Source organism: Bison bison, unplaced genomic scaffold (genome assembly GCF_000754665.1).
Source record: "Bison bison bison isolate TAMUID 2011002044 unplaced genomic scaffold, Bison_UMD1.0 scf7180017864115, whole genome shotgun sequence".
Taxonomy (NCBI): domain Eukaryota; kingdom Metazoa; phylum Chordata; class Mammalia; order Artiodactyla; family Bovidae; genus Bison; species Bison bison.
Window position 1 is genome coordinate 414,322 of NW_011494687.1, and position 7,103 is coordinate 421,424.

The following is a 7,103-nucleotide window of genomic DNA, read 5'->3' on the forward strand; positions in this document are numbered from 1 at the left end:
CCTGGGAGCCCAAGGGAGAGGTGGTGGTCACCAAAGGCAGGAGACACATAAGGTGCAGCCGGGTAGAGATGTCCCACCTGGAATTAGGAATGTGAGACTCAGGAGAGAGGAGTAGTCAGACTAGAGAGAGAAAGTGATATTGAAATTCACAGACAGAGCATCCCTGGTGACTCAGGGGTAAAGACTCCGCCTGCCAATGCAGGAGACATGAGTTCAATCCCTGGGTCAGGAAGATCCCCTGGAGAAGGGAATGGTTACCCACTTCAGTATTCTTGCCTGGAAAATTCCATGGACAGAGGAGCCTGGTGGGCTACAGTCCATGGGATCGCAAAGAGTCAGACGTGACTGAGTGACAACAACAGCAAATGCACAGATGGGTGAAGGCCAGGGTGAGAGAACACTGAGACAGGATTTCAGAAAACCCTTGCGTGTAAGGAAAATGGGGGAGGGGTTAGTAGCAGTGAGTGATCCGAAAGGGCAGAGCTGGGCTCCTCACTCTGCCAGGCCCAGTGCCCGGCACTTAGAGCCATGAGTTCTCTCAATCCTAATGACAACCCAGGAGGGCTGTGTGATTTGTCCTGTTTCGAAAGTGAAAGTGTTAGTCACTCAGTCGTGTCTGACTCTTTGAAACCTCATGGATTGTAGCCAGCCAGGCTCCTCTGTCCACGGAATTCTCCAGGCAACAATACTGGAGCGGGTAGCCATTCCCTTCTCCAGGGGATTTCCCCAACCCAGAGTACGAACCTGGGTCTCCTGCATTGCAAGCAGATTCTTTACCATCTGAGCAGAGATAAGGAAACTGAGGCTCAGAGACAGGGAGTGACATGGCCTGAGTCCAAGCTAGTAAAAGGCATTGTTAGGATTTGAACCCAGATCTCTGGGGGTTCCAGAGCCTCTGCTTCTTCCTCTGTCTCACTTTCTCAGAGGCCAAGAGAAAAGAGAATTTCAGAGTAGGAGGAGGGGACAGTGGCCAGAAGCACTGAATAGTAAAGAAAGGTGAGAAGCAAGAGAAGGCCATTGGGTGGGGTGGCATTTTCCAGAGCAGAGCCAGGGCAGGATCCTGAGCACCCCCTGGGTGAGTGTGGAGGCCTCCAGACAGGCAGGGGTGGAGCTGGGAGGTGGCTCAGGAGGATGGGACCCTCCTAGAGGAACACCAGGGGGAGGGCTGGAAACGCACTGCGGCCAGGGTGGCATGCTGGCAGCAGCTGGGAGAGAAAGAATGGGGCCAAGGAGACCCAGGGGAACAGATCTGTGTGGAGCTGGAAGGGGGACGGCAAGAAAAGTCCATTCCTAGTCACATTCCAATGGCACCCCACTCCAGTACTCTTGCCTGGAAAATCCCATGGATGGAGGAGCCTGGTAGGCTGCAGTCCATGGGGTCACTAAGAGTCGGGCATGACTGAGCGACTTCACTTTCACTTTTCACTTTCATGCATTGGAGAAGGAAATGGCAACCCACTCCAGTGTTCTTGCCTAGAGAATCCCAGGGACAGAGGAGCCTGATGGGCTGCCGTCTATGGGGTCGTTGGACACGACTGAAGTGACTTAGCAGCAGTAGCAGCAGCAGCAGTCACATTCCTAGTCATGTTCATAGAGACTGTTATTGTTATTGTTCCACTGGGTATACAGCTTCTGATTCAGAAGATAAAAAAATCCGGAGACAGACGGTGGTGACAGCTGCACAACACATGGATGTACTGAGAGCCACTGAACACTTTAAAAACAGTTAAAATGGTAAATTTTGTGTTATGTATATTTTAACACAAAATTTTGTATTGAAGTTCAGTTGACTTACAGTGTTGGGTTAACTGCTGCTGTCCAACAAAGTGGTTTGGTTATACACATATATTCTTTCTTATATTCTTTTCCATTATGGTTTATCCCAGGACATTGAACATGGTTCCCTGTGCCACACAGTAAGACCTTGTTGTTCATCCATTCTATATATAAAAGCTCGGGGAATTCCCTAGCAGTCCAGTTGTTAGGACTCCATTCTTCCACTCCAAGGGGCACAGGTTTGATCCCTGCTCTGGGAATTAAGATGGCATCACCGATGCAATGGACATGAACTTGGGCAGACTTCGGGAGATGGTGAGGGACAGGGAGGCCTGGTGCACTGCAGTCCATGGGGTCACAAAGAGTTGGACACAACTGAGTGACTGAACAACAACAATTGGGAACTAAGATCCCACATGACTCAACACCGCCAAAAGCATAAATAAAAAGTGGGGGTCAAAAACCTTATATCTGCTAACCCCAACCTCCCACTCGATCCCTCCCCTAACCCTCTCCCCCTTGGCAACCACCAGTCTCTTCTCTATGTCAATGACACTATTTTTTTTTAAAAAGAATGGCCTTCCCCGCTAGCTGGGAAAGTTGGCATAGAGCCCTGGGTACCTCTGAGTGGGGAGGCAGCTCACCTCAGACCTGGCCCTTAACATCACATCCTTCAGAGCCTCCAGCACCAACTCCAAGGGCTAGTGTCCAGAAATGTCACCTGACTAGCTGGACTTCCCAGGGTAAAGAACCCGCATGCCAGTGCAGGAGATGCAAGAGACACGGGTCAGGAAAATCCCCTAGAGAGGGAAATAGCAACCCACTCCAGGATTCTTGCCTGGAAAATTCCATGGGCAGAGGAGCCTGGCAGGCTACAGTCCAAGAGGCCACAAAGAGTAGGAGATGACTAAGTAACTGAGCACACAGATACATACATACACTTGATTGCTCAGGCTTCTGTCCCTTGGGTGCCTGGCACCGGTCAGTGGTGGGTGAGCTGGGGTAGGCTTCTCCCCTCCCACTCCCCTCCCTCTCCCCACACAGCGGAACCAAGCTACTCTCTAGCTCTCCAACCAGAGCCAGCAGCAGGGCATGGAGGCCACAGGTGTCCCAAGAAAGGGTGGTGCCATCTGAGAGCACGTAGGCATTGCCCAGACCCAGTGCAATGCACAGCAGCTTGCAGCCAGCACCCAGGGCCTCCCACAGTCCAGATCTGCAACAGACCTCTTGTCCCCTCCACTCAGCAGGCCCCTGGCCTGAGCCCCACTAGGAGGGGCCGGCCCAGAGGTGAGGCTGCTAGGCTGGGTCCTCAGCTCTCTGCCCCCATTCTTACCCGCCCCTCTCTCAGGTGCTCTGGTGGGAAAGGGAGGTCCCAGTGAACTCCTGCCTGTCGAGGTCCTTAGGGGTAGGGGAGCACGGGAGAGGAGCCAGGAGGCATGAGGAAGGAGAGGAGGGAAGAGAAGGGGAGAGCTGAGGAGGGTGGGAGAGGAGTGTGGAGACACAGGAGCAAATAGAAGAGGGGAAGACAAGGGAGAAGTTGGGGGAGAGGGCAGGGGAAACAGAGAAGAAGGATGAGGTACAGGGTAGGGAGAAGGCAGGAGGAGGAGACAGGGATGGGAGAGAGAAATAAAAAGGATGCCCTCTTCACTGGGAGGACAGGAAGGGTGACGTGGGAACTTCAGATCCAGAGGTCGGGTCTGAACTGGGGACCTGAGATTGCAATCCAGAAGCCCTAGCTTTGGATAGGAGGGAGGTAGGGGTGCTTGAGAGCAGTTCTCAGATCTCAGGGCTAGATCAAAACAAGGGCAAGCCTGGAGATGTTCTGACTGCCTGAGTCTAGAGGCACAAAGAGGAGACTCCAGTCACTGTGGGGCCAACCCCAGCTCGGGGCAAGACCAGCTCACTGCACTATGGTACCCAGGGGAACATCATTGCCAGTCTGCTCACCTCCTCACCGTGAGGAAAGGAAGGCTCAGAGAGATGAAGCCATGGACTCAAGTACATCCTGCAAGTGAGAACCAGGGTCTTGACACAGCAACTCTGGTGCCGCATGCACCATGTTTGCCACCAGCAAGCAACACCCTGAGGTCAGAAGCTTTGGTGACAGACAGGCTCTGCCCTACATGAGTAGGTGACTTTGGCTAAACTCTCGCCCTCCCTGAACCGCAGCTTCTCCCACTGCCTTCCTCACAGCACAGGACAGTTGTGAGCATCAGAGGAGAATGAAAGGGACAGTTCTGTTACCTTAAGTATTGTTGTTATTCAGTCTCTATATCGGGTCCAACTCTTTGTGATCCCATGCACACCAGACTCCTCTGTCCTCCACTATCTCCCAGTGTTTGCTCAAACTCATGTCTAATGAGTCGGTGATCTAAGCATCTCATCCTCTGCCCCCTCTTCTCCTTTTCCCATCAATCTTTCCCAGCATCAGGGTCTTTTCCAATGAATTGGGTCTTCACATCACGTGATCAAAGTATTGGCGCTTCAGCTTCAGCATCGGTCCTTCCAATGAATATTCAGGGTTGATTTCCTTTAAGACTGATGGGTTTAATCTCCTTGCAGTCCAAGGAACTCTCAAGAGTCTCCTCCAGCACCACAATTCAAAAGCACCAATTCTTTGGTGCTCAGTCTTCTTTATGGTCCAACTCTCAAATACATATATGACTACTGGAAAAACCATAGCTTTGACTACATGGATCTTTGTCTACAAAGTGATGTTTCTGCTTTTTAATATGGTGTCCAAGTTTGTCATAGCTTTTCTTCCTAGGAGCAAACGTCTTTTAATTTCATGGCAGCAGTCACCATCCCCAGTGATTTTGGAGCCCGAGAAAATAAAATGTATCACTGCTTCCACTTTTTCTCCTTCTGTGTGCCACAAAGTGACGGCACTGGATGCCATGATTTTCATTTTTTGAATGTTTAGTTTTAAGCCAGCTTTTTCACTCTCCTCTTTCACCCTCATCAAGAAGCTATTTAGCTCCTCTTTACTTTCTGCCATCAGAGTGCTATCATCTGCATATTTTAGACTGTAGATGTTTCTCCTGGCAATCTTGATTCCAGTTTGTGATTCATTCAGCCTGGCATTTCACATGATGTACTCTGCATGTAAGTTAAATGAGCAGGATGACAATATACTTTAAAAATGATAAGTCTTAAATGAAATTACAAAACAGAAACAGACTTCAAGAATGAGCTTACAGTTGCCAGGGGAGGAGAGGAAGGATGAGAGGAAGGGATAGTTAGGGAGGCTGAGATGGACATGTACGCACTGCTATATTTAAAATGGATAGCCAACAAGGACGTACTGTATAGCACATGAAACTCTACTCGAGGTGTGGCAGCCTGGGTGGGAGGGGAGTTTAGGGGAGAATGGATACAAGTATATGTATGGTTGAGTCCCTTTGCTGCTCACCTGAAACTGTCATAACATTGTTAATCAGCTATGCTGCTGCTGCTAAGTCGCTTCAGTCGTGTCCGACTCTGTGCGACCCCATAGACAGCAGCCCACCAGGCTCCGTTGTCCCTGGGATTCTCCAAGTAAGAACACTGGAGTGGGTTGCCATTTCCTTCTCCAGTGCATGAAAGTGAAAAGTGAAAGTGAAGTCGCTCAGTTGTGTCCGACTCTTTGCGACCCCATGGACTGCAGCCCACCAGGCTCCTCTGCCCATGAGATTTTCCAGGCAAGAGTACTGGAGTGGGTTGCCATTGCCTTCTCCAAATATACAAAATAAAAACTTTTTAAAAAAAGAATGATAACTCTTGATCATACCGGTTTTAGACTCATGGGAGTTCAAATGATTTTGTTTTGAGTAATACCTGGGTGCCACCCCTCTTTAGATGGCCAAGGAAAGGGTTGGAAGGGACAAGCCAATCTCCTTCGACACCTCCTACCCACCTTGGCCTTGGCCCAGGGTTCTGGTCCCAGCTCCACCCCACCCCAGCCCCCACTGCCAGGCTGGATCCTCAGCACTCTGCTCTCTTTTTACCTGTTCCTTTCCCTACTTCTGGGGCCCCCAGCGCCTGACCTCTCGCCCCTCATTCTCCCTTGCCGGATTCCTGTCCCAACCTCCTCCCAGCCCTCGTCACTGTTACCAACAGGGTCAATCAGATGTCTGACCGGTGACTGGGCAGGGTGGGCAGGTCCAGCCTAAGGCCTCTTCATGCACCTCCCGGGGCAGGAGCTCCCTGATGTGTGGTTCTGGCGCCAGGACCTGCCCAGGGGGCAGAGATTGACACAACTATGGTTTCTTCTGGGAGGGAGCAGATCAGAATCTGGGAGAAAGGAGAAAGAGGCAATGCAGGGCAGCTGGTTAGCTAGAATCTCTCTTCCTTGGGGCTGGGTCAGCTCATCCACCAGGGCTTAGTCCCCGGGGAAGCAGACTCTGCGCTCACACCCCTCCCTTTCTCAGGCCTGCAATTGAAATAGTGGTGCCTCATGCCAGGATGGTTGGGCCACAGGACCAGCCTGGGCCCACCGCCCCCAGCAGGACCCCACCACTTGGGCCTGGAAAAGCAGAAATAGGAAAGAAAGACAGGAAGAGGTGGGCAGGCTCAGAGAGACCAAGAGTGAAAGCGGAAAGAGGGTGCACCCCAGGACAGGGAGGGCTCGGCCTGCTCCGAGAGGTAGTGGGGAGCGGAGAGGGGCAGGGGCACGGGAGGAAGACGTGACTCCAAGTGATCCTCAGGGTTCCCCACTTGTATCCCACCCACCTCCACCCCCAACCCTCCAAAAGTGAACTTTGGGTCCCTCCTCCCAACCTCCTACTTCTCTCAGAGTGCCTAGGGTTCAAAGTGGTTAACACAGCTTGGGGAGATCCAGGGAAGATAATGATAGTTTAGAATGCGGTGAGGGAGATGATTGTAATTACACAGTGAGCTTCTCTCTGAGGGCTTCAGGGTATGTGGCAAGGACCTGGGAGGATCCATTCCACCAGCAGACTCTCCCCAGCCCAGAATAGCCTCCTCACACCACACCCCCAGAGGCTCCTGCAGGGAAGGCCAGGAGGGGAAAGTCTTTCCCGACTAGGGAATCCCCCTCCCCAGCTGCTTCTCAGTAGCCCAGCCCTCCCGCTCCTTGGAAAGACCTACAGTGCCAGGGAATGAGTCCACTGACCCTAGAATTAGGGCCTTTAGGAGGAAGAAGCAAGAAGTGTGGGGGGGGGGGCGGGGCGGGGGTGGTCAGGGGTCATGAGTTACTGCCCACTGAATCCAGCTCTGATGGACCAGGCAGTTTGAGTGTGGGGTGGCCTGAACGGTAGCAGTGCCCCTTTACCCTTAGAGTGGCTCCCCCCAAGTGCCCCCCACCCAGCTCCCACCAGTCCCTCCCG

At 52.1% G+C, this 7,103-nt stretch overlaps 1 long non-coding RNA gene across 1 annotated transcript in view; it reads right to left on the bottom strand.

Moving 5' to 3' along the window:
* LOC104988042 overlaps positions 1-7,103 on the bottom strand; it is a 7,304-nt gene continuing 201 nt past the window's right edge. The window contains exons 2-3 of the long non-coding RNA XR_825201.1: positions 5,894-6,048; positions 1-77 (exon numbers count right to left, since the gene is read on the bottom strand). This is a non-coding gene — a long non-coding RNA (uncharacterized LOC104988042). The remainder of the gene's footprint in view (positions 78-5,893; positions 6,049-7,103) is intronic.